The 27,715-nt window shown below is 39.2% G+C and overlaps 1 protein-coding gene across 6 annotated transcripts in view; it reads right to left on the minus strand.

Moving 5' to 3' along the window:
* Positions 1 to 26,681, minus strand: part of peak1 (pseudopodium-enriched atypical kinase 1) — a 178,631-nt gene extending 151,950 nt beyond the window's left edge. For all 6 annotated transcript variants that reach the window (XM_043680402.1, XM_043680398.1, XM_043680401.1 and 3 more), the window contains exon 1: positions 26,399 to 26,681. The gene's annotated coding sequence lies outside the window, so the exon portion shown is untranslated. The remainder of the gene's footprint in view (positions 1 to 26,398) is intronic.
* Positions 26,682 to 27,715: the final 1,034 nt, after the last annotated feature.

The following is a 27,715-nucleotide window of genomic DNA, read 5'->3' on the forward strand; positions in this document are numbered from 1 at the left end:
GCCTGTCAAATCTGTTAGAATTTCTTTGGAGGTGGTTACAAACAAGTTAGCCAAAAGAGAGCCAGTGGACGTGATCAATTTGACTTTCCAGAGGCTTTTGACAAGATGTTGCTGGAGCAATACTGAAAAATACATGTGTCTGGATTTCAAATGAGAGTACAATCGAGAATAATTGTGATCGCTGAAGGATGAACAGTTTGCAACATTAATCATCCAGGTTGAAGCATGACAAGTAGTCACCTAAGAAATACACCAATCAACTGGTATAAATGGAGCAATCGTAAAATTCAGAACTCCATGTGAATAAATTGTGCACACGAGATACATAAGTTGAAAAACCAAGTTAAAGTTGAGGGTAGAGAATAACGATTACATAATCCTGCAAGAATCAACATTTTCAGAAATGAGGGGAAAAAACTGGGAAACTGAAAATTTCATGACTCTAGACAAAGTAGTAGGCAATTCCAAGATGATGACACAAAGGTATATGAATGAAAAAAATAAACAGCAGATAATTGCTTTTCTGTCTTACCCCATGAATGCTTTATCATTGCCAAAATCCTACACACCTGCAGCTTTAACATCTTCTGCTGTTTTGACACATCACACTTTTCACAAACCCAACATTACCTTTTGCTTCGTTGGGATAATCAGTCTACATGAATTCAAATCAAAATTTCTGCAGTGATATTTATCCAATAACATCTTCCAGAAACTGCATATGACCATACACCAAACTCAAAGGTTAAGACTCCAGCGCACGGCTCAACATGGAAAACAAGCTTGCTCATAAATGAGCAGTTACTTCAAAGTGCCAGAAGATGGTCAGTGCTAAAGGCTCCATAGTATGGCAAAGTCTTTGGTTTTTAGGGCCTAGAATTTGAAATCACGAACGTAAGTTTTACATTCTTCAGAAGTTTAGTAGCTACAGTTCTCATGGGATAAAATGATAATGCTAGATACATCTTTAGAAATGAAAAACAATTAAAATTTGTTCAGTATGTTGGCATACTGACTCGGCAAGTGCTTATTGCCCATCCCTAATTGCCCTTGAAAAGGTGGCAGTGAAATTCCTTCTTGAACTGCTGCAGTCTATGCAGTGTAAGTCAAGTTAGGAGGGAGTTCCAGGACTATGACCCAATTATAAGTTATGTGCACAGTTCCAAGACAGAACAGTTTGCAGTGTCCCCTTCTTTTTAGATCCTGATGGACCTTGGTTTGGAAAGTGCTGAAAGACTAGTGAGCTGCTGCAATGTATCTTGTAAATGGTACACTCTTGTAAAACCACTGTGCATTGCTGGTGGAAGCAGTGAATGTTTACCGTGGCAGATGTGATACCAGTTGTGCTCATTGCTTTGTCTTGGATGGTATCAAGCATCTTGAATGTTGTTGGAGCTGCACTCCAGACTTGTACCTTATGGATTTTGGTGCACAGGCTTCGGGGAGTCAGGAGTCAATTTACCATGGCAAAATTCCTAATGTTTGACCTACTTTTGTAACCATAATATTTGTATAACTGGTTCAGTTCAATTTCTGATCATTCCTCCACCATCAACATCCTGGGAGTGGTCAATCAGTGGTGGCACCATTACTGAACGTCAAGAGGAGAAGGTTTGATTCTCTATTATTGAAGATGATAGCATAACTCGTAACAGACAGCTGTTTAGCATTTCCACAGTTTAGTTTTTTAAAAATATCCTTCACTTCCATTCTATACTCTTAAAAAAAATCATTCTCTTTGCAGAGAAAAATCAAGTTTTTCAGGATTTCTCACCAAATTCATTTAAGGTAGACGGGCATATAAATAAACAAAACAGTCCAACAGTGTTTCGGAATTGTAGTTCATTGTAGCAACACTTTGTTAATCTTATAAGTATAACTGTGATTCAGTTGTTACGTTCAATGTTTAAAAACAAAACAATTCAAAACTGTTGAATATTTTCCTCAGAATGTAAAAGATGTACAAATCAACCGAAAACTGCTTTTCCCATTGTCCTAGAAAGTGTTTCAGTTTATAAACATTTGGAAAAAATAACTCAAACTGTATTTAAAAGTTCCCATCATGTATTGTAACTAATGAAACATTCACTGTAATAAGAAAATGTATCCAATGCATTTCAGATGCAGTACAGAAAACAAATACTGAATTTCAAATTGTGGATTTAAAATTATAATAATTGCTCTGTTGGCAAACACTGTGCATAATTGCATAATGGTGAACAAAAGATCACAGGTTTAATTCTTGGTTTGTGCCAAACTAAGGTCACAGTTCACGAAGGATAATGCACTATATATCAAGCCCCACTATTCCTGGGGTAGTCACCAATGTGAAAACGATTCATGAAACTTTCAATGTGCTCAATTTACCCAACTGACAAGCTCAGATTAAAAGAAAGTGCTCACTAGGTTTCAGTATTTTATATTAAAAAAATCCTCATTTCAAACAGCTTGGTTTTAAACCAATGACAGGAAAGAAATAGGAATTGCCAACTTATAATTCCCTATAACTTAAACTCTCCTGCTTTAAAATCCCCCATTCAAACAGACAAACAAGGCATGGATACTGAGGGTGGAAAACAATTTACAAAATCATGGAGAAACAACACAAATTTGGGTCACAGGATTTGAGAAGTTGTTTCATTTTGTTCTTTTTCAATTCTTTGATGTTGACACAATATTGAACTTCAGCATGCAAAAACAATATTTTATTCATTTGGTAAGAATTTTTCCTTTCAATGTTTCTGAAGGAGTTTTATTCCTCTTTCAATGGGCTATTTGAAGAGAAAGGTGAGTGAAAGCCAAATGGCTGTTACTGAAAACTTCATGGTATTTCCATATAGCGGGGGAGGGGAAGAGACAGAGAGAGAGATTTTATACCTTTTCTTGCAGGCTAAATATTTCTCCTACACTGACCCCACACAACCCATGGTCACCTAATCAGGAACCAATGAAAATCTTGTTGTCAAGCAACTGTCCCCAAGTTCAAAACCCATCAGTCCCATTCTGTCTGCTGTCCCAGGAAAATGCAACAAATTCTCAACATATTCCAGTAGATATAATTTTTAAAGCTGTGCAAAGAGATGGTTGCTGTTTCTCTGGTTTAAAGCAGTTTCATCCTTTTTTTAAAGTCCAGAGTCCAAAAGTTAAGGAAATGCAAAGATGCGATCTTACACTAACCACAGAGGATGAGTGTTGCAAGGAACTCAGGATAATTTTCTTTGGGGTGGAGAGCAGAGAGGAAAGAATCAGCCACTGCTTTTACTCATAATTGTTGAAAACTGCCTGGCAATGGACATTGATTGGGGACAGAATTAGACTTGATAGTGAATAATTCCTTTTTCCCTCTCCCCTCACTGCAAAAGACTGTAATGACAATCACAAACGAAGCACCAATCAATGAGAACTAAATCAGTGGGAAATAAAATCATAAAATTAGTCAAAATAATGGCAAATAACAAAATCACTGACTTCTGGGAAGAGAAATCAACAATTAAAAGTTTTTTTAAAACTTTCAGATTTACTGTGCCACTGTCAGCTTCACAAGAAAAAACGTATATGGTTGTTTAATTTCTCATTCAAATAGTGTTTAGCATGAGGTTCCTGCAGTTACAAGCACCCTGTCAACAAGGTTGTTTGTTGATTAAAGCCAGTTTCTCCAACATTTAAATTAGCTGCAACAGCTAAGTATCATTCCTTCAGGTTTTAATTGTTAGAGATTTTATTTCATTACTTAACACTTTAATCCTTTTTATTTATTTCTGTATCTGAACTGACACCAAATTCACCATTTTAGTTTAAAATTCCTTATTCAAAGATCGATTACAGTACGTCAAGTCCATGCCAGCTTTCTGGAGAGCAATCCAGTCAGTCCTATTCTCCCACTCTATTCCTTTGCAAGTTTGTTTCTCTAGAGTGCCTTAGTTTCCTTTAAAGGTATTGTTCATCCCTGCTTCCGCTACCCACAAAGGCATCCACCTCTGTCTCAGATACCCTGGAAAGGTATTGCACATTTTCCATCTCAGTTCCAGAAAACTGAAGGACAAAATATCTTGGAGTCTGAATAGATTTGGACACGAATAGCTAATGGCAGGCACCATTCTTTACGAAGGTCAAATTACTTTGTAACAAGTTTAGTTACGTCTTTTATAAAGATCAGTTTTATCAAAACTTTGAATCCTAAGCACTGACTGAAAGTAAGATCTTGAAAAACATTGCAGTTGTTCTTAAAGAAGGAAGTCTTCAATGTTAGAAGACAGAGATGGAGGTGTGTCAGTTCAGAGAGTGTTGCTTTTATGATATTTAATTGGAGTTGTTCATTAGCTCAAGCAAATCATTCCAGTTTCCTCTGACCATTCACTACATTCCATTATCTATCATTTCTATCACACAGTAGATTGTGTTCCTTACATAACAGTTCAAGACAGCACGCAATAACTTCTTTTATCAGAACAGCATACTGTAAAAGGAAGTGTTCAAGGCCATTAACAAAGCATTTGAACATCCTGTTACAATGCAAAAATGTTGAAAATTTAAAAACCAATGAATCCAATCATCAGCAATTTTCAGACTGGAAAGGAAAGCCAGAAATGTGAATATGGTACTCAATTAATTTGTTCAGACTTGGAAGTATTTTGAACCTTTCTTAAATACACTTCCAAAGAGAATTCCTTGCATATCGTAATAACTTAACTGAAAACCAGCATGAAAAATTCACTTGCCTTGAGCAGGTAATCCAGGCCAAATCTTCAGTGCAATATTAAGTGAGCACTGCACTGTCAGAGGTATTATCACACATAAATTGACTTTCAGAAGAATCAACAAAGCCTGCCTTTATCCTCTCTGGATGGGCATAAATTATTCCATGGCTGTGCTCAGAAAAAAAAGCATGATAGTCCAGTTCCTGTACAAAAGAAAATCCTCAAACAACACCACTAAAACAAAATATCTGGTCAACATATGTTGTTTGTAGAATCTCATTTACAAATTGCTTGCGACATTTTCTTCATTTCAAAACTAAGTTGTGCAGCACCTTGGGAGATCCCAAGGTCATTAAAACCTCATGAATGCAAATCCTTTCTGAAAAGAGAGATGGCAGGCAGATTGATATTTTGAGGAATTGTCTCTTTTTGAGGGCAAAGGGTAAGGTAAGAAACCTCCTGGTTTCATTTTCCATTTTACTTTCTCAATGAGCTGAACCCTGTCAGTGTTTTGAAGATTCAAAATTCAAACTCAAATTAAAATTAATCCCTCCACTAACAGCAGACTGTAAAAGCAAGAGGTCAAGGTCATTGTAAAACATTTGAACCTCCTCTTATAAATGTAAGAATGAAGAAAATTTAACTACCAACGAATCCAATCATCAGCAATTTTCAGGTGAGAATGTAAGGTGAAATAATGTGGGTTGACTAAGTCGCACTCCACTAATTACAAATTACAGTCTTGAAAATGCCCCCTTAATCCCAACTCTTCTTGTAAGGCAATCCTCTATCCATGCTAATATCCTATCTCCAACAGCATGGACTCTTATTTTGTTAAACAGCCTAATATGTGAAAACTGAATCTTATGACCAGCACAAGAATGAAGTTACAACGTTGTCCTGGGTTACTTCTTCACCAGGAAGAAAAGAAGGTATCATAACGGACATACGTTTTTTTACATTAGATTCCCTAGTGTGGAAACAAGCCCTTCGGCCCAACTAGTCCACACCGACCCTCCGAAGAGTAATCTACCCAGACCCATTTCCGTCTGACTACTGCACCTACCACTATGGACAATTTAGCATGGCCAATTCACCTGGCCTGCACATTTTTGGACTGTGGGAAGAAACCAGAAAACCCAGAGAAATCCCACGCAGACACGGGTGAATGTGCAAATTCCACACAGACAGTCACTCAAGGTTGGAATCAAACCTGGGACTCTGGTGTGTGAGGCAGCAGTACTAACCACTGAGCCACCGTACCACCCCAAGAGTAACTCGCCCAGACCCATTCCCCTCCCCTACATTTACCCCAGACCAATGCACCTAACCTACACATTCCTGAACACTATTGGCAATTTAGCATGACCAAGTCAATTAACCTGCACAACTTTGGACTGTGGGAGGAAACCAGAGTACCCAGAGAGGAAACCCACACAGACACATGGAGAATATCTGTGTGGAGTTTGCACAGTCGCCTGAGGCTGGAATTGAACCCAGGTCTCTGGTGCTGTTAGGCAGCAGTGCTAACCACTGAGCCTTCTAGGTTTCATGGGAGTTAAATTTGCAGATAAATATTGGGAGCACCAAAAAAAAAGTTCCAAGAAAAAAAAATTACTTCCAAGCAGTATTCATAGCATATGGGATAATTGACATACCAGAAAATGAAGAACTTAATGTTAACAAATTGATGGGATTGTTTAAATACAGGTCATGAACAACAGGTACTAAAAGAGAACTGTAACAAATAGAAATAAGGGCCAAAATGCTGTTGGAAATTGTGAACAAAGAAAATGTGGGATTTGGAATAAGCAAATAAACCACAGAAAATGCTCCAGGTGTAATCATTGATGTTTCAGGTGTGATTCAAAATATCACTACACCATGAATTCTCTCAAACACTATAATAAGGCATTTGAAATCAAACATGAAAGAAGATTCAGAGCAAGATAGCAATACAGATTAAAGAGAGTTGAAAATGTGTTGCTGGAAAAGCGCAGCAGGTCAGGCAGCATCCAAGGAGCAGGAGAATCGACGTTTCGGGCATGAGCCCTTCTTCAGGCTCATGCCCGAAACGTTGATTCTTCTGCTCCTTGGATGCTGCCTGACCTGCTGTGCTTTTCCAGCAACACATTTTCAGCTCTGATCTCCAACATCTGCAGTCCTCACTTTCTCCTAGATTAAAGAGAGTGCATTGTAATGATCACAAGAAATTTCAGCCCAGTGATGAAAGTATTGATGGGCAGAGTCTTTCAGTTCTGCAGTATTACACATTAGACACATGTCTATTATGTATAGAAAAGGCCAATTAAAATGCTACCGAGACTAAGTAAAAAGGATCAAGATATAGTTAGGAAATCGATATTCTACCAGCTTCAGATTTAGAGTTGATAAAATACTAAAATATTTGAAAAATAGTATTGTAAATTAACTGGATTTAATCATTTTATTAGCATGAATGTGGTGTCTCATGAATATCTCTGTTATTAAGTAGAAAGCAGTAATCAAACTCTTTATGGAAAATGGCAATGCTATTGTAGTTGAAAGATCAGTGAATGTGCAAATTAGAAAACTGGGATTCTATTCTTTTCCTTTAATGAAAAACAACCTCTCAATTAAAGCTATTGACATCAGTAGTAGAAATTTATTCGGTAAACCTCCATTGTGTAAAAACTACAAAGGCAATTTGCTCATCTATCTTCTAAACATTTAAAATTTCAATAAAGAATGCACAAACAAGGGTTGAGGAGTACAATAAATCACAGAAGTAACAGATGTTAGATCTGCAAGAAATACTGAAGGACACCACCAGTCGATAATAAATCTACACTTATCAAGAGATTTCAATGAGGTAGTGGCCTTAAAGGGGATTTAGAGTTTTAGGATAATCTAAGTATTCTAATTTTGCATTTTGTAGATTGACAAAATCTGGTTGTCAAATCAAGAAAATTGGGGATAAGGCAATAATAGAAGTGGAAAGGGTTTGGACTTGGATCACTGGCAAATTTTTCATCAATAATTTGAGGGGAGTTTGTTAGTAAGAATACGAACACAACAGTTATAAATACAGAGGCAGAAAGCCCTTTTCAGCAATAGGGTACGTGAAAGCAACCAGGCCATAGTAGATGAAATTATTGACAACATTTTGGTACATCAGCCAAACTGTAAGTTATCATCTGCATTAGTGTGAGCTGTACATGCTAAGAATTTGTTGAGGAAGATGGGATGACGCCCATATCAGTCATAAGTGACAGCCCCTACTTCAGGAAGGGATAACAATTAGTTTTGCTTTTTTTTTTGGAGCATTTGAATGCATTGCATCCTGGCGGAACTTTCATTAAAGTTGAAATCTCAGGATTCAGTGAATCTAAGCTTTAAGATAAAACCATTGGAAACAGTTTCAATCTGGTTTATCATAGGAGAGAGAGGCTTAAAGAATACAATGTCCCAAGGAAGGTTATGAGTAAAGATGAAAACAAATAATAGTCACAGCATTAGAATTACCCTATTCTGGTACACTCTTCCTTAATGCATATGGGTTACAAATTTGCAGATTCTGAAGAATTTGTTATTGAAAATAGTTGAGGAGCCAGATATTTCTCATAACCACATATTGGATAGCTACAAGGATTAAACTGTCACAATTGACAGCTTGTCTGATGATGGACAACAGCGTTCTGATGGTCAATAGGAAGTTATTAGTGCCAAAGGATAACTGCCAAAAGTGTGTGAGAAGACGGAGTAGCTCAATTCTGGCACTCTCTGCAAGCTGCACTAAGTTGGCTGCCTTCATACTCCCATATGGTCTCAGTCACTTTAATAAGGATCCAGATTCTGCTAATTCTTCAATAAGCTGCTCAAACACTAACTGTTGGAAAAACCCTTGCTTAAGGCTAACATTATAGAAATTAAAGTGTAGGCTTCAGTTGTGTGCAAAGTACAATCTCAATTAGGTTTGTAAAAATAAAAATTTCATCGTTCTTCACCAATGAATGTATGTACTCAGTCCTAAGTAAAGGGCAGCACAGTGGCTCAGTGGTTAGCACTGCTGTCTCACAGGACCAGAGACCCAGGTTTGATTCCAGCCTCAGGCTGTATGGAGTTTGCACATTCTCCCCATGTCTGCAAGGGTTTCCTCCAAATGCTCCGGTTTCCTCCCACAGTTCAAAGATGTGCAGGTTAGGTGAATTGGCCATGCTAAATTGCCCATAGTGTCCAGGGATGTGTAGGTTAGGTGCATTAGTCAGGGGTAAATATAGAGTAATAGGATAGGGGAATGGGTCTAGTGAGATACACAACAGGGGGTCAGTGTGGAATTGTTGGGCCAAATGGCCTGTTTCCAGAGTGTAGGGATTCTAGAATGATTCTAAGTTAAACGGAATTTGCTAGCTGAATTTATAAAGATCCCAACATTAACGGTCTATACTCGTTGCTGATGGAAAGAGACGTGCCTTGTGGACTACAGATAATTACCATTTCATAGTAAAATACTTTTTGATCTTTTGATGCCGTTTAAATAGTGAACCAGCATTCCTATAATTCATGCTAATAAACAAGCTAGTATCCAGAACTATTAGCATTTCTCAAGTTTTAACCAGATGTGGACTTAAGTGTACAGAATTCCTCTAAATGCAAATGGCAATTTTTGAAGGCTAAAAATGCAGAAGTCTAAGGACATAACAGACTTGCATCTTTTTTTGCTCATAGCTTCAGAAATGAAATCCACTTTTGGTGTTCATCATGGGAATTAGAATTGAGGTTATGACCTTCAGGCATATGGAACACAAAATTCAAACGACACTAACTTTTTAGATGGCTAGAATATTAAAGGTTTCTTCTGTTCAGCAAAGCTAACCAACTACATTTTTAAAACTAGCTGTGCCAGAATAGCTTTTTTTTAGAAAAAGTTTAAATTTTGTAATTTTGTGCTTTTGCATTTAGAATTTTTCCAATCAGATTATAATGAGATTCTCATTACTTGCAAAGGTCATATTCATTACTTAAACAAAATATTATCTACAACAAAATGGTATGGCAACACTACACAAAAATAGTTTCAACTGGCACGGTGGCCCAGTGGTTAGCACTGCTGCCTCACAGCGCCTGTAGACCTGGGTTCAATTCCCGACTCAGGCGACTGACTGTGTGGAGTTTGCACATTCTCCCCGTGTCTGCGTGGGTTTCCTCCGGGTGCTCCGGTTTCCTCCCACAGTCCAAAGATGTGCGGGTCAGGTGAATTGGCCATGCTAAATTGCCCGTAGTGTTAGGTTAAAGGGGTGGATGTAGGGGTATGGGTGGGTTGCGCTTCGGCGGGTCGGTGTGGACTTGTTGGGCCGAAGGGCCTGTTTCCACACTGTAAGTAATCTAATCTAATCTAATCTAATCTAAACAAAATTTAATACTCAAATGAAACATAAATCTGTCCAGATGTATTTAAAACTTCACACAGTTAGTATTACACTTCTTGAAACATCCATCTTGCATTAATTTTCAAGAGATTCGATAATGGAAGAAATAATAGCACTATAAACTGGTGAATAGGTGAACACAGACTATTTTTATGTACAAAATTCACAAGTACAAAATGGATTTGTCATACCAAGAGGAAATATCATTAACATTTAAATTCATATTAATTAAGTACAGATTTAAAAGACTCATTCAGTTTGACCTATTATTTCCATTATAGATATGAAATAATTATTTCCTAGATCTAAGTTTGCTTGCTGAGCTGGAAAGTTCAGTTTCAGATGTTTTGTCATCATATTAGGTAACACATCAGTGAGCCTCCAGATGAAACATTGGTGGTATGGCCCGTGTTTAGGTTTCCTTGGGTTGGTGATGCCATTTCATGTTCTTTTTCTCAGGGGGTGCTAAACGGGATCCAAGTCAATGTGTTTGTTGATAGAATGCCATGCTTCTAGGAATTTTCATGCGTGTCTCTGTTTGGCTTGTCCTAGGATGGATGTGTTGTCCCAGTCAAAGTGGTGTCCTCCCTCATCTGTAAGTAAAGATATTAGTAAGAGTGGATCATGTCTTTTTGTGGCTAGTTGATGTTCATGTATCCTGGTGGCTAGTTTTCTGCCTGTTTGTCACCGTTCCTGCAAGGTATTCTGTAAATGACATTAGTTTTGCTTGTCTGTACAGGGTCCTTCAAGTTCATTAGCTGCTGTTTTAGTGTGTTGATGGGTTTGTGGCCTACCATGATGCCAAGAGATCGGAGTCGTCTGGCAGTCATTTCTGAGATATCTTTGATGTAGAGGAGAGTGGCTAGGGTTTCTGGACGTGTTTTGTCTGCTGGTTTTGGTTTGTTGCTGAGAAATCAGCAGACTGTGTTCATTGGGTATCCATTCTTTTTGAAAACACTGTACAGGTGTATGCAAGAACGGGTATTCAATGAACACAGTCTGCCGATTTCTCAGCAACAAACCCAAACAAGCAGACAAAACACGTCCAGAAACCCTAGTCACTCTCCCCTACATCAAAGACATCTTGGGAAATTCTGCCAGACTACTCAAATCTCTTGGCATCATGGCAGGCCACAAACCCATCAACACACTAAAGCCGCAGCTAATGAACATGAAGGACCCTATACAGACAACAAGGAAAACTAATGTCATTTCCAAAATACCTTGCAAGAATTGGAACAAACACTGCATTGGACAAACAGGCAGAAAACTAGCCACCAGGATACATGAACATCAAGTAGCCACAAAAAGACATTACCCACTCTCACTAGTATCTTTACATATAGATGAGGAAGGACACCACTTCGACTGGGACAACACATCCATCCGACGACAAGCCAAAACGGAGACACGCACAAGAATTCCTAGAAGCATGGCATTCCAACCTGAACTCTATCAACAAACACATTGACTCAGATCCCATTTACCACACCCTGAGAAAAAGAACAGGAAATGGCATCACCAACCCAAGGAAACCTACACACAAATAAAAAGTGGGTCATACCACCAGTGCTTCATCCAGAGGCTCACTGATGATGTCACCTGGTATGGTGACAAAACATCTGAAACCAAACCTTCCAGCTCAGCAAGCAAACCTACTTCCAGAACCTCAACCTGAGCTACGAATCTTCTCAAAACTCGATAAATATTTCCATTAAACTAAAAGAAATTTCATATCACTGTTCCTGCTCTAAATTTAACAGAGGAAAGATAGCGGCAATCTTGTTAATCAGCAGGACAGTTGGTAACACTGATCATTTCCATGATATGAGACTAAGAAACCCGATGGGCAAAACTGTTGGCTGACAACTGGTCCTGGTTTACTTCAAACTAAACACTTACCATGTCAGCCGCCTCAACAACCAGCCACCCAACCCAAAAGGAAATATGCCTTTGCTTAAAGAACTACAAAAAATATTGATTAGAGGCTGCATAATTTTTTTAAAAAGTGTGGAAATGCTCATCCATTTTGATCAAGGAAATCAATCTCTCCCCCACACACATCCTCACCCCCCCCCCCCCTCCTCCAATGGACAAAACAGTTCAGCATTCATCCACTGGTGTTGCTTGAAATAATTTAAGAGCTGGAATATTAGCAGGCTCTTTATCTGACGTCAATGTCCATGTATTTCCAACAGGAATCACTGGGTAGCAGTATGAACTGGGAACCTAGCTCAATTTATACTCAAGGTTTGTGTAAAGATTTTTAGCTCGGATGCCGGTTGCCGAGGTTGTGGGTATGTTTGCCAAGCTGGAAGTTGATTTGCAGACACTTCATCGCCATGTCTAGATGACATCTTCAGTGCTTTGAAGCCTCCTGTGAAGCACTGCTGTACAGTGTCTTCTGGAATTTATCTCTGAAATAAATGCAAATCAACTTCCCAGCTCAACAAACATACCCACAACCCCATCAATGTACAGTATTTTACATGGCAAAGCTAAGGCAAGCTATTAGTTCACTCACTGCTCCAAAAGTTGAGATTACAAAATTGCATGAAACAGACCCTTCAAATTTAAATCAACAACCTATAAAGGATACACTTAGCATCATTATTTGAATCAATGTAACAACTGAAAAACCAGGAACTGGAAATATTTAACTTTTATTTCAGTCAACTCATGGTTCTCCCAGGGCTCTGTTCCCTTTGCACATCAATAATGAAAAGAAAAAACACTTTTTTTTGGAGTGTGGACTATAACTGAGAAAAGATACTGCCTTAAACCAAGGAGACTGTGTAAAGAAATGATTGCAATTTTAAAGAAACATTGAGAGCTGTATATACAATGTTACTATTTCCTGGAGCAGCAAGGGGAAAGATAAGACCAAAAGGAATGTGTGGGTTTCTGAAAAATGGAACAATTGCCTGACAACAACATTCTGATAGGTTCCTGGGTGGGTGACTACAGCATGTCTGTGTGGGCAATGCAGAAAAAGGATCCAGTCTGCAAAGAAAAAACACCCAAAACTCCTACTCATCAGTGGATACATAATAGAAAATCTCAGATACCAGGAGATTTTTCTGGTAGCTGTTCTCATTTCCCTGTAAACTACAAATTCTTTTGAGTAAAAAAGGAGAAAATCACCATTGGAAACATAGAAAGGGACATACTCTCAATGAGTGAATAAAAGGCAGTGTGTAAACAACCTTATCATATAAAACTGAAAATAATTTGAAGAAACTGAAAGAAATCAACTCCAATCCAATGCCAGCTTACTGTGTTTCTTTTTTTCCCTTTTTACCACCCTTGATATCATATCTCATTTGTCTGTGCATCTGTATGAATGCATAAGGGAGAGTTTTTAAAGGGGTATATTTAAGTTTAATAAAGATATAAACCAATTCATGTTTCTTTTCCACCATTGCTCAAAAACTTGTTTGCATTAAATAGTTTTTCTTGCTAAGTAACAGAGGTACTTAGGTAAATTAAGGACTTTGGATAGTTTGAATAAAATTTTTAACTACTTGAGATTACCCTGAGAGACTTAATTTTCAGCTCTTGTGCTCATTTCAAATTGTAGGTGTCTAATGAGCAGGATCATAACTCATTAGAGTACAATGGTGGAATCACTATCCTGCTCTATCTTGTTCTCTGAACATTTCATGTAGATCATTTGAAGTCAATTTCTTTATGTAGCCCAGACACTACCATTAACCTCATATCACTACATCAGTACTGGTCTGCACATTTATATAACTAACCACATAAATATTTCATGCTTCTAAAATAATTTGACCTTTAAAATAATCATCCAAGTTTAAAAGCACTCACATCCTGATTACATTTTCACTCTCAAAGCAGTCCTCAGCAAAATGGCTTAGGAGTCAATTTCAGTTTCACATTCCTTTACCTGTGGATTATTTTCTACTTAAGTTGCTTCGGAGTTCTCATTCATTAACCTAACTGGGTGTAAAAATTCCCTCAGTCACCTGGTTGATCACACCATTGTCCTTGAACATCCCGCTACCCGAGCTGGATTGTACTCACCCACATCTAATCTTATCTAATCATATGCAGAATCATCTGCAACCGCTTTCCTTGTTGCACCCATAACTTTACCTCTTAAGCACTCCCCAAACCCAAAGGGCCCATCCTTGACTCCACATCTAAGTACTGTCCCTTTTTTAAAAAAAAAATTCATTCACAGGATGAGGGCATCACTTGCTCGGCCACCATTTTTTGCCCAGAAGGCAGTGAAGAGTCAACCACACTCTTTTGGGAAAAGGGTCTAGAGTCACATGTCAGCCAGACCAAGTGAAAACATCAGTTTCCTTCCCTAAAGGACATTACAATGGATTCAGGGTCATCAGTAGACTCAATTCTAGATTTTTATTGAATTCACATTCCACCATCTGCCACGGTGCATTTCAAACCCATGTCCCCCGAACATTACTCCAGTCTCTGGATTAACAGTCCACCAACATAAAAAAAATCAATTCTCACATGCATACTGACAATACCAAGCTTTACTAGATTGTCATTTATCTGACTCTTTGCCAGGCATCCAGTGCTGGATGTACAGAAATATCCTCCAATTAATTATTAATAAGATTAAAATTATTGTCTTCAGTTCCGGTCACCAACTCCATTCCTCTCTCTCAACTGATGCTGAGCCAGACCATTTGAAACGTTCATGTATTTGACCCCTACATATCCACACCACCACTTAGATCACCTATTTTCACCTTTAACATCTCCAAATCTGCCTCACTTCATCTGCTGCTGAAAGCTTCATCCATTTTAACACTCTTGTGGCTGACTCCTATGTTCTTTCTTGACATCATCCAAAAGTCTGTTTCACCCTTTGCTAACTGATCTCCATGAGCTCCCAATGCATCAAGTGTAAGTTCTTATCCTCTTCCCAGTCCCATAAACCTCTTTGCACTCCTATTCTGGCATCTTGACATCTCCAGATTTCACTAACCACTAAGAGTGCCAATGCCTTAATGTGCCTGGGCTCTAGATTCTGTGGTGTATTCCCTAAATCTCACCATTCCTCTACCTTACTTTCTTCTACACAATACATTTTAAAATTTACCTCTGAACAAACATTTGTTGTGTACCATGTACACCTTTATATAACTTAGTCTATCAGCAACTGAGCTTAATGGGTCAACTATGTACTTTCACTACTTTGTCAATAAATAAGAACGTGAAGAAAGAGAAACTCAGGAAAATTACAATCAAAGAAGTGGTATTGAGTTAACTGTTGGAACTGTGGGATGATGTTTACCTGGGGGCCCTGATGAACTTCATCCTAGGGTGTTAAAAGAAGTGGCTAGTGAGACAGTTAATGCATTTGCTTCATTTTTCTAAAAGTCCCCAAATTCAGGAAAGATCCCATTAAGTTGGAAGATAACAAATATAACTCCCTTACTTAAAAAGGAAGACAGAAAGTAGGAAAGCATATCACAGGGAAAATAGATAGAAGCTATTACTAAACTCATAGCAGGAACTTGAATAAGTTCAAGGCAATCAGACAGACTGAACATGATCCTGTGAAAGAGATATTCAACCAATCCATTAGAGTGCTTTGAGGAAGTAACCTTCTATGGACAATAGAAGATGTACTGTATTTGGATTGCCATATGACATTTGATAAGGTGTCACATCAAAGATTATTGCAGGAAATTAAATGCTCACAGTGAAGGGGGAGCCCACTGATATGAACGGAAGATTGGGTGGTTAACAGGAAACAGAAAAGGCTTAAATGGGTCTTTCTCAGTTGGCATGCATGGTTTGCTGCAGGAACCGGGACTAAGGTCTCAACTTTTTACAATTTATATAAAATGACTAGGATGAAGGGACCTAAAGTATGGTCACTACATTTGCTGATGTCACAAAGATAAATAAGAAAGTAAGTTGTAAAGAGGACAAATTTCTAGATTTCCAAAAGGCATTTGACAAGATGCTGCACAAGAGGCTGTTGCATAAGATAAAAATGCGTGGCGTTACAGGCAATGTATTAGCATGGACAGAGGATTGGTTAACTAACAGGAAGCAAAGAGTGAAGATAAATGAGCGCTTTTCTGGTTGACGATTAGAGATTAGCAGTGTGCCTCAGGGATCAGTGTTGGGACTGAATTATTCACAATTTACATAGATGACCTGGAGTTGGGGATCACGTGTAGTGTGTCAAAGTTTGCAGGTGAGGCTAAGATGAGTGGTAGAGTGAAGTATGCAGAGGATTGTGAAACCTTGCAGAGGAACATTGATAGTTTTAGTGAGTGGGCAAAGGTACTTTATTTAAGGAAGGATATAAATGCATGGGAAGTAGCTGTTCCATAATAAAGCAGTCACACATTTAACATAGAGATGAGGCAATTTTGCTTCTGTCACACAGGCTCATAATACTTTGCAGCTCTCTTCCTAAAAAGGCAGTGGAAACTGAGTCCTTGAATATTTTGAGGCAGAGATGGTTAGATTCTTGGTAAGTAAGGGATGGAAGGTTATCAGGTCCGAGTGGGAATGTAAATTTGAGGGTACAAGTGAGTCAGCCATGATTCTCATCAACGGCAAAGGGGGGAGGGGTGCAAATGGCCTGTTTCTGCTGCACATTTGAATTCTTACTCTTGGCTCCCGCAGAGGAAATGCATTTTTGTTCTATTCATCTTACAATTAAAATAACTTGGACGGGGGGAGAGGAAAAAAACTATAAATGTAAAAAGCAGATTTAACATTACAAAATACTTCAAGTTACTTCACACACAATGATCAGCATCACCAAACAACAGAAGCAGCACTGGGGAGAAATGGGACTTGGGTTAGAGAAGGTATGTAACTTCGAACATCCACTTTTTCCAATTAATAGCAAAGTTGCAAATGAACTTTACTATGAAATTATAAACAAATGGATAAACAGTGAGCAATGGAAAATTCCCCATTTTTGAATCCACTATGGATTTCTGTTAGTGAGGTACAGCAGGCAGTTTTGCTGACTTCTCAAATATCAGTTCCGAATTGCAATTCAGTACTTAGCACAGGACCAAGAAACCCATCTCTTTTTGCATTCTTTCAATGTCTGTAAGCTGCAGTCAACTGAAAAGAAATAGGAAACTAGTAGTGGAGGATTTTTAGTACACTCAAACAGAATAACGTTCACAAACTTTCTTAATGGTGAACCATTTTGTTGGGGATGGATAATTTTCAGTTCTTAGCACAGACATGGTGGCATTTTAAAAATTAAGAGCCAAAAATTAAGCACAAAGGTCAAAACATGACCAATGTGGCTTGCTGCTACTGCCAGTGCATGGCAGTCACAATAGAAGGCAAGTAGAAACAGAAATAATCCAGTTTAAATTATAACACGAATTTCCCATTTCAGGCTGATTAGTGATATTCACACAATGGAGACTGAATGGCAGTAATAAATAACTTCAATTTATGCAATGTTTTTCATGTCTGCAGCACTTGACAACCTTAATTACTTCTGAACAGCAGTTATTGTTGTTACAAGAGGACACAAAGCTGCCAATTTATGTACAGCAAGATCCAACAAAACTCAAATCAATTAATCTCTCGTCTGTACTTTTGGTTACAGGTTGACATCCCTAGCCTTCCTCAAATAACAGAGCACTTGACATTCACCTGAACAAGCAGACTCTTTGTGTTATCATATCCAAAACACCCCTAACCAACTTGCAATTCCAGCAACACCCCCCAACTCCCAAGTACTCCACTGAAATGTCAGCCTAATTTAAGCACTTAAATCCTGTACGATACTTTACAATATACACAAATACCTCTGAATTGATGCTAAACTGGTTTTTCACACACTTACATCATCCTGAAAGCACAACAATCCACCATGTACGTGGAAGATGAACCATTTATGTTGAGTACGAAAATCCAGACTGCAAGCATAATTTGATTACTCCACAAGGTAACTCTACCTTTTAACGTACTGTTAAAATCTTTCACTGAATGGAAAGTATGGGTCTGCCTTTAGGGTATGCTTGTGGTTAGCTGTACAGTTAAATTATCTGCGGCAACATTTCAGCCAACCCAACAGTCAGAAGATATTGAAGTGAACTAAGCATAATTAACATTAGTTACAATGATGTCTCTGCCCTCAAATGTGCACTAATTTAATAGGAAATGCTATTGACTTAATCTGAAAGGAAGATTAATTGCTTCAGCAGTTAACAACATCTGAAACAGACATAGTCTGTTATCCTTAAAGCTACTTCTGTTGGTCATTGTCTCAAAAATAAGCACTTTTAGTCTATCCAGTATAAGGAAGTAAATCAAGGCATAAGGATTCAATATTAATTACTAAATTGCAGAAATAGAATTATCAGCTGGCTGCACGTCTAATAAGTACGAAGCGCTCTTGCACTGTTCTGAAATGCAAATGCATCAAGTCCCATGCAACAGTATGCAACGGTTTGTACATATTAAATAGGCTGAATGAATTAAAGTAATTTATAGATAGTCTTATTAAAAAAAAACAAATTTTTGATTAATGGAATGAATTTCAGCACTTTAACATCCTACACCTACATTCCTCAACTTCAGCTCCTTATGCATCCCCACTTTCATTGGCAGATGGGTCTTAAGCCATCTCAGCCTTAAGGTCTGGAATTTCCTCCTCAAATGTTTTTGCTTTGCTACATCTCTCTTCTCTCAAGATGTTACATAAAAATTACTCCTTTTGGCAAGGATTGGGCATGTCCCATTGAGTGTCTGGCTGATTGTCAACATTTACCTATCTATTCATGCTGAGAAAAGTCTTGGGAGATTTGTTAATTTAAAGCTCCATCAACATGGAAGTTGCTAGGGTGGCAGTCCAATATCATGGCAGACATGAATGAAATAAATATGCATTTATACTTCATCATTAGACCTACGGTAGTATTGTTTTTTGGGTTTGCTACATGTAATTTGTTTACTAATGTCAACAGTGGTTTACAAAAACATTTGTGTATTAGCAGGGGCATCGTTAGGTCTTGAACATCCCTTTATGGGAAAATGCACAGCCTAGGGAAAAGCTATCCAACAGGTTGGATTTGGATTTAAATGGCACGTTCCTTTAGAATCATAGCATGGAAATAGACCCTTCAGTCCAACTCATCCATGTCAACCAGCTATCCTAAATTAATCTAGTTCCATTTGCCAGCATTTGGCCTATATCCAACTAAACCCTTCCTATTCATATACTCATCCAGATGCCTTTCGAATGCTGTAATTGTACCAGCCTCCACCACTTCCTCTGGCAGCTCATTCCATACACATACCATCCCTAGTCTAAGAAGGTTGCCGCTCAGGTCCCTTTTAAGTCTATCCTTTCTCACCTTAAATCTATGCCCTCCACTTTTGGACTCCCCCACCCTAGGGAAAACACCTTTGGCTATTCACCTAATCCCTGTCCCTCATGATTTTATACTTCAGAATAAGTAGTGGCTGTTGGTCAATAAGTGATTTTTTTTTTACAATTCTTAACATAACAAATGAGCAAGTAACATGTTAAGTATCAGAGATGTATTGCTGAAATTTGTTATCATTTTGAGAACTTGAGTAAGTCAGGTACAATGAGATGTCAACTACATTTATGAAGGATAGTCCAAAGCTTCAGCCATGCTATTCACCTATGGAACATATGTTAAATTTTCTCCTCCTTTCAGAGAGGAACAACTCATTCCACTTCCCAACAGCTATACGAAAGATCTTGAACCTGGGCTACCTTCACCTTTAGGTTATTCACGATGATATAATCTAATCATTGTAACAAATTAATTCAGTAATATTGATGCCATTTGAGTTAGTTACAGCACCATCTTGACTTGGAATGGTGTCGCCATTCATTTACCATTCCATTGAAAAAAATCCTGGAACTCCCAAACAGTACATTACACTGACTGCAGCAATTCAAGGTGGTGGCATGATGGCTCAGTGGTTAGCACTTCTGCCTCACAGCACCAGGGACCCAGGTTCAATTCCAGCTCAGGTGACTATGTGTGTGGAGGTTGCACATTTTCCCCATTTCTACATGGGCTTTCTCTAGTTCTTCCAGTTTCCTCCCACAGTCTAAAGATGTGCAGGTTAGGTGGATTGGCGATGCCAAATTGCCTATAGTACCCAGTGATGTGCACGCTGGGTGGATTAATCATAGGAAATATAGGAACAGAGTAGGGGGATAGGTCTGGAGGGGATGCTCTTTGGAAAGTTGGTGTGGACTCGATGGGCCAAATGGCCCACTTCCACACTGTAGGGATTCTACAATTCTCAAGAGCAATTAACAATGTGCAACAAATGCTGGTCTTGCACAGAATATAATAAAATAGCAAATTCCCAAAGCAAAAGTATTCATATTGAAACAAATAATGCTACACAAAACATGTGCAAAGACAATCTGATTTTATAATCAGCCAAATAATGTACTTTTCAGAAGACAGACTACACTGAAAATTATGTCCGTAATTGAAATTTACAAAGTATTCTTGTTGCAAACTGCTGTACAGTTAGTGCCAAAAGCCCTCAAGACACACTGTATGTAATGTAAATCAACAATTGGTATAACATTTACAAGCATAAAATCATGTCAAGCATATTAAATTGATAGCTAGACATAGTCCACCTACTTTGCTTCTCTTAATGTCTAGCAAAAGTGTTAGTTTAATTCAGATATTATATGATAATAGCTATCTAAAAATATGCAATAAGTTTTGAAGTTTGCTGAATAGTTCTGCAGTAGTTCAATGGGTAATTGGAACACATGGCATGGGGAACCACAGCTTGTCTTAACATCCTTGAGCCGGTGAAGGGATGAAATCAATCTGTGGCTAGTACTTTTACTGCTGATTAATTACATTGGGCTACAGTGTATGCAGAACGAAACACAATGTGTACAAGTATTCTTACCATTGTTGCCTGAACCTTAAAGCGTACTATTGCTACAAAACTAACTTCACAGAATTACAATTTATAACACAACAAAGGCTTGCTCCCATTTTAACTTGTTCTTTCACAGACAAGCTATTGTGATATATAACAATGGGCAACAAGCCTAAGTTTATGTGATTTCACAAGCAGTGACAGCAAGATTTAACTGAAAGTGTTTATGCGCAAGCTGCAAGAGCATCTAATCTGAAGTTTGGGCAGTAAATTCAATAGGGTCAATCAAGTTCATCAGGTACAACCTGTCCTTTACAAATCACTTAAGCTCAATTAAAATTTATTGTATTCCAACTCTGCATCTATGACTCTATTGGAATTATTGGAGAGAGTGAGGACTGCAGATGCTGGAGGTCAGAGTCGAGAGTGTGGTGCCGGAGAAGCACAGCAAGTCAGGCAGCATCTGTGGAGCAGGAGAATTGTCGTTTCAGGCTTAAGCCCTTCATGCAGGGCATATGCCCGAAATGTCGATTCTCCTGTTCAGATGCTGCCTGACCTGCTGTGCTTTTCCAGCACCACACTCTCGACTCTGACCTCCAGCATCTGCAGTCCTCACTCTCTCCAATAGATCCAATAGAGTCATAGATGCAGAGTTGGAATACAATAAATTTGTAATTGAGCTTAAGTGATTTGTAAAGGACAGGTTGTACCTGATGAACTTGATTGAATTTTTTGGAAGAGGTGCAATACAAAGCACTGTGCAGGGGAATGAATATGCAAGTTATCTATGTAAACACCCAGAAGGCAACTGTTAAAGCATTTCATAAGAAACTGTTAGCTAAAAGCCAAGATCATAAAATCAAAAGTAAATTATTGAAGTGGTTAGGAACTTGGCTGAACGGCAACAGAATGACAAATGAGACCCGTACACTCATTGGCAAATTGTGACTAGTGGTGTCCTGCGAGGATCTGTGATGCAACCTCAACTATTCGCTATATTTAACAAACAACTTAGACAAAGAGGTATGCAAATACCACATATCCAAGTTTCCCAATTGCACAAAAGTAGGTGACTTAGTAAACAATGCAGCTGGAAGCATGGACGGAGATTTTAATAGATTTAGTGAACTGGCAAAACTGTGGTAAATGGATTTCAAGGTAACGAAAGTGAGATCACCTATTTTGGACCGAAAAGCTGGAAACATTGAATATCTGGAGTCTTGGAGGTCCCAGTACATAGATCATTAAAATATCATGAACAAGTACAGGAAACAATCAAAATGTCTAATGAAATGCTGGCCTTTGTACATACAGGACTAGAACACAAGCATTGATTAGACAATATCTGGAGTACGGTGAACAGTTCTGTGCAACACCACTCATGAAGAACAGGTTGGTATTGGTGTGAGTACAGCACAGATTTATCAAAACAATACCTGAACTCCAAGGGTTAAAATTTGAGGAGCCATTAGACAAACTATGGTTGTATTCTCTGGAATTTCAAAATTTATGGGGCAATTTCGTATTTTAAAGATATTTAAGGGAAAACAGATAATAGTCTTCATTGGACAAACTAGAGCACAGCCAGAGAATTTCTAAAAGCATGGCATTCATCCATGGACTGCATCAACAAACACACAGACCTCAACCCAATATTCCAGCCACTACAATGGATAACCAGAATCAGCAACCAGAAGCAGCAGGAATGGAACCAAATAAATTCCAGAAGATACAGTACAGCAGCGCTTCACAGGAGGCTCCAAAACACTAAAGGTGTCACCTAAACAGGGGATGAAACATCTGCAAATCAACTTCCCAGCTCAGCAAACATACCTACAACTATAGAAAGCAGATAAGTTAGATAGAAACGATTTCTGCTGATTGAGACATCTAGGACTGGGGAAGGGGATGGGACGGGGTAAGAAGGGAGGTGGAGAGACAGTGTCTAAAACACAAACCAGAACTGTCAGAAGTGAAATTCGGGAACACTTCCACATTCAAAGTTTAGAACTCTCCTACAAATGTCAAACAACTTCTTTTTAAATTAATGGGATATGGTCATCACTGGCCAGACCAGCATTTAATATCCATTCCTAATTGCCCAGTGGGTCTGAGGTCACATGCAGGTCAGACCAGGTGAGAGCAGTAGGGTGGGTTACTCTTTGGAGGGTCATTGTGGACTTGTTGGACCGAAGGGCCTGTTTCCACACTGTAGGGATTCTAATTCTAATTCTAAAAGGATATTAGTGAACCAGCTGGGCTTTTGCAACAATTGTCAGTGGTTATAAAGATTATTAAACTAGGTTGTTTTTGGCGAACTCAAATTGTGTCATTTGCACCAATGGGATTCAAACCCATGGCCCCAGAACTTTACTCTGGGGTTTTTAATTACTAGTCCGTGACATTATCACTGTGCCACATCAGTCCCATTTAACTTTTTTTTTGAAAACTGACATTGATAACAACTTTGCTTAACAAAAAAATCTCAAGGACACAGGACAAAGATGAGTATATGCAATTAAGTTCAGATCATTCATGATCTCATTGAATTAAGATTAGATTAGATTAGATTCCCTACAATGTGGAAACAGGCCCTTCAGCCCAACAAATCCACACCAACCCTCCGAAAAGTAATCCACCCAAGATCCATCCCCCTGCCCTATATTTACCCCTGACTAATGCACCTAACACTATGGGCAATTTTACCATGACCAGTTCACCTAACCTGCACATCTTTGGACTGTGGGAGGAAACCTAAGGGGCTACAGAATAAAGTGCAACAGTAAACTTAAGTGCCAGGGTAATGAACTATTAATCACAGAATACCTACAGTGCAAGTAGAGGCCATTCAGCCGATCATTCTGTACCAGCCCTCCAACAAGCATCCAATCCAGACCCACCCACCAACTCTATCCCTACATCTTCGCTTTTACCATGGCTAACCCACCGAGCCTGCACATTGCTGGACACTATGGGACAATTTAACATGACCAAATCCATTTAACCTACACACCTTTGGACTGTGGAAGGAAACCAGAGCACCCAGCAGAAACCCAAGCATACATGGACAGAATGGGCAAACTGCACACAGACAATTGCCCAAGGCTAGAGTCAAACCTGGGTCCCTGGTGCTGTGCTGCAGCAGTGCTAACCACTAGCCACTGTGCCACCCATGAGCACCACAGTGAAAGAGAAAGAACTTCCCATCTGAATAACGTTTACTTATATTTTTAAAAAATTAAATGAATGAACTTTTAATTTCACACTAAATAAGACCATCAATTACTTAAACATACGAAATAAGGAGAGTAATTCAGATGAACATTCTTCGATGGAAGGACATATTCTTTTCACCCCATCAATTATTTGCTTGACAGCTGCTTGTGGCTTGAAAGTTAATCATGTCGGTACACATTTTCTCAGAGCAAAACACAAGTTGCCTAATATCTACCAATCACTATTAGGTGGAATGCAAGAAACACTAGAAGAGGTGACCTTATAGAGGTTTACAAAATTATGAGGGGCATAGATAGGATAAATAGACAAAGTCTTTTCCCTGGGGTCGGGGAGTCCAGAACTAGAGGGCATAGGTTTAGGGTGAGATGGGAAAGATATAAAAGAGACCCAAGGGGCAACTTTTTCACGCAGAAGGTGGTACGTGTGTGGAATGAGCTGCCAGAGGATGTGGTGGAGGCTGGTACAATTGCAACATTTAAGAGGCATTTGGATGGGTATATGAATAAGAAGGGTTTGGAGTGATATGGGCCGGGTGCTGGCAGGCAGGACTCGATTGGGTTGGGATATCTGGTCGGCATGGACGAGTTGGACCAAAGGGTCTGTTTCCATGCTGTGCATCTCTATGACTATGACTCTATTTTGACTCTAAATATAAATTAATTTGAATTTAATACATTGAAGCCAAGTCCAGTGTTCATTTCCACAAACTTCACATTGCATTTGAAGCAGCATTGCCAAGGTGGGGCAAAACGCAATGGGAATCAAAATGCAGTCCACATTTTTTTTTAAAAGTCATTTTTCTTGTTGATTTAAAAATACATAATACATAGCAATAGATTGATTTCGTATCCCACTTGTGGAACTGACCTTAATTACTCCATCCAACCACTCAATATATATTTAATTCCACACCTCATCATCTATGTGGTACATGCCTGCACATAACGGGTCTATGGTAACTAATTATCACCGATGTAAGTGTCAAATGTGGTATGCCTTTAAAAACTGATTTGGTTTAAATTATTATTGTTATAGAAACCGGTGATATAATTCCTGTTTTCAGTTATTCCGACACAGATCTATTTTTCAGATGTTAATTCGATTTAAGCATAATTTTGTCTCAGATTCGATTGGAAAGAGCAACCACTGTAAATTCTAAATTGTCACGTTTTAAACACCCTCTTGTTGCGAAGTAAATGATTTAATGCCGCACTTCCAATATTCCAGTCAATGTGCTACATCGAGCTCAAACCACGCAACACAAAAACAAAGAATGAAAATAATATTAAACTTGACAATAGAGAAGTATAGAATATCCGATTTTTGCCCAAAAACGGGCATCTAAGCTCTAACGAAACCTAAATGTTACTTGCAGTTTTCAAAATATTGGAATATAACGTTATGAACGTAAATAGAACTTATAATGTCGTGCCTCCACGAGAAAATAAGACATTTGCTGTATACAATCTTATTCCCAAAACTATTTGAAGCTGTAGCAGCCTGAGAGCAACAACATAGTCAAGGAACTGAACTCTGTCCCGACGATATTCGAGAAAATAAAACAATCAATTCATATTTTAAAGTCTCAAGACAAAATAAATATATATTTTTAAATAGACTTTTTTAAAAACTTCAAAGGGTTATCACTTAGTTGGATACGAGTCCCTAATCAGTACCTGAAAGCAAAGATGACCGCTTCTTAACTGATCATACACATCAAAAAGAACAGTAAATCCAAGAATACCCTCTGGTTATATCAAGGAGGGGGTGTTGTTTGACAGTACAAACAACAGATTGCCTTTTCAGAGTTTAAAAAAAAAGTTTGCCAGAGTTCCAGAAATGGTCTTTAACTTTGCAATCCGAAATCAAAGGCGCCAGCAGACTTCCTTAAAACGTCTGGGAAAGAAAATATCCATTTCCAATGATATCTTCACACACACACACACACACATATAAAGGGTGCCAGTATGGGAGTGTGCCACATTGCCGGCCGCTGGGTTAAGGACTGAGGGGGCCGACTCCCTGATTGCAGCTTCTCCCGCCGCCAGGATTCCCCCTCTCACACAGGCTTGGCTGAACAACTTCCAAAGTAATTCCTTCTTAAAAATAAAAGACTGTCACTATCACCAGCGGGTTCAAGGAGATAACAGATTCCAGCCTTACCTGAGCACAGGGATGACGGCTGATTAAGGAGGGGACTGGGGCAAGGTTGATGGTTTTTTTTATGGTTTTGATCTGTTTTAATCTCTACATGGCACTTCTCTCCCTTTCTCTTCCCCTCTATGTTTTTTTTGAGCTGCCCACCAGCCGCTCAACACTCTCCGACTGAAAACACTGGCGCGCGCACTACCCGCAGCGTGCATTCAGAAGCGCGGACGCTGTCACGGACACGGCGCCGCAAAGGTGCGTGCACGTCACCAAGCCCACAAAGCGCGCGGGTCGGGTTTTTTTTTTCCCCCTTAGCCTCGCCCCTCCTTCTCGGCCCAGACCCCGCTCCAACCTAGCCAGTCCCGCCCCTTACGACACAAATCGCCGCCGATCCCGCCTCCTCGCTGCCAGTCCCGGCCCGATCCTCACGAAACCCCGCCTCCTCGCTGCCAGTCCCGCCCCCTTCGTGTTGCGGTCCCGCCCTTCCATTGCTGACTCCTTACGTACCGCGGTCCCGCCCTTTCATTACCAGCCCCGCCCCATTTGACCCACTAGCCCGCCCCTTCGGTGTCAGCCCCGCCCCTTCAATGCAATTCTCTTCCCTCCGACCCTCAGCTCCGCCCCCCCTCGTAAAACTGCCACGCGCGATGTGGCAAAAATTCAAATCAGGCGTCCCGAGCCCGACGTTCTGAACTGTTATTCTTGGGGGGGGGTTGAGGGAGAGATTAAGGTCAAGTCTTACCAGACCATGGGGTTGCTCCCTCATTAGTGAGAGATGGCTGGAGGTGGTTTAACATGAGGATCACCATGCCTCAGGCTAGGACTAGGCTAAAAAGAGAGCACTTCACTGGTAACCTTAACTGGTACAGAGAATTAAACCCACGCCATTGGGTCTCACTAAATCACAAACACAAAGTTCAACTCATTTGAACCCCCTGAGGGAGGATACAATGGGGTGGGTGGATTTGGAGTTGAATAATGATCAGTTATTGAGGGGAGTTGACAATCTGGTGTTATTGTCATTGGATTAGTATTCCAGAGAAAAACCAAAAGAACTGCAGATGCTGGAATTCAGGAACAACGATCGATGCTTGGTCCATTACTTTTCATTATTTATATAAATGATTTGGATGTGAGCATAAGAGGTACAGTTAGTAAGTTTGCAGATGACACCAAAATTGGAGGTGTAGTGGACAAGGAAGAAGGTTACCTCAGATTACAACAGGATTTTGATCAGTTGACCAATGGGCTGAGAAGTGGCAGATGGAGTTTAATTCAGATAAATGTGAGGTGCTGCATTTTGGGAAAGTAAATCTTAGCAGGATTTAATGG

Source organism: Chiloscyllium plagiosum, chromosome 40, assembly GCF_004010195.1.
Source record: "Chiloscyllium plagiosum isolate BGI_BamShark_2017 chromosome 40, ASM401019v2, whole genome shotgun sequence".
Lineage (NCBI taxonomy): Eukaryota > Metazoa > Chordata > Chondrichthyes > Orectolobiformes > Hemiscylliidae > Chiloscyllium > Chiloscyllium plagiosum.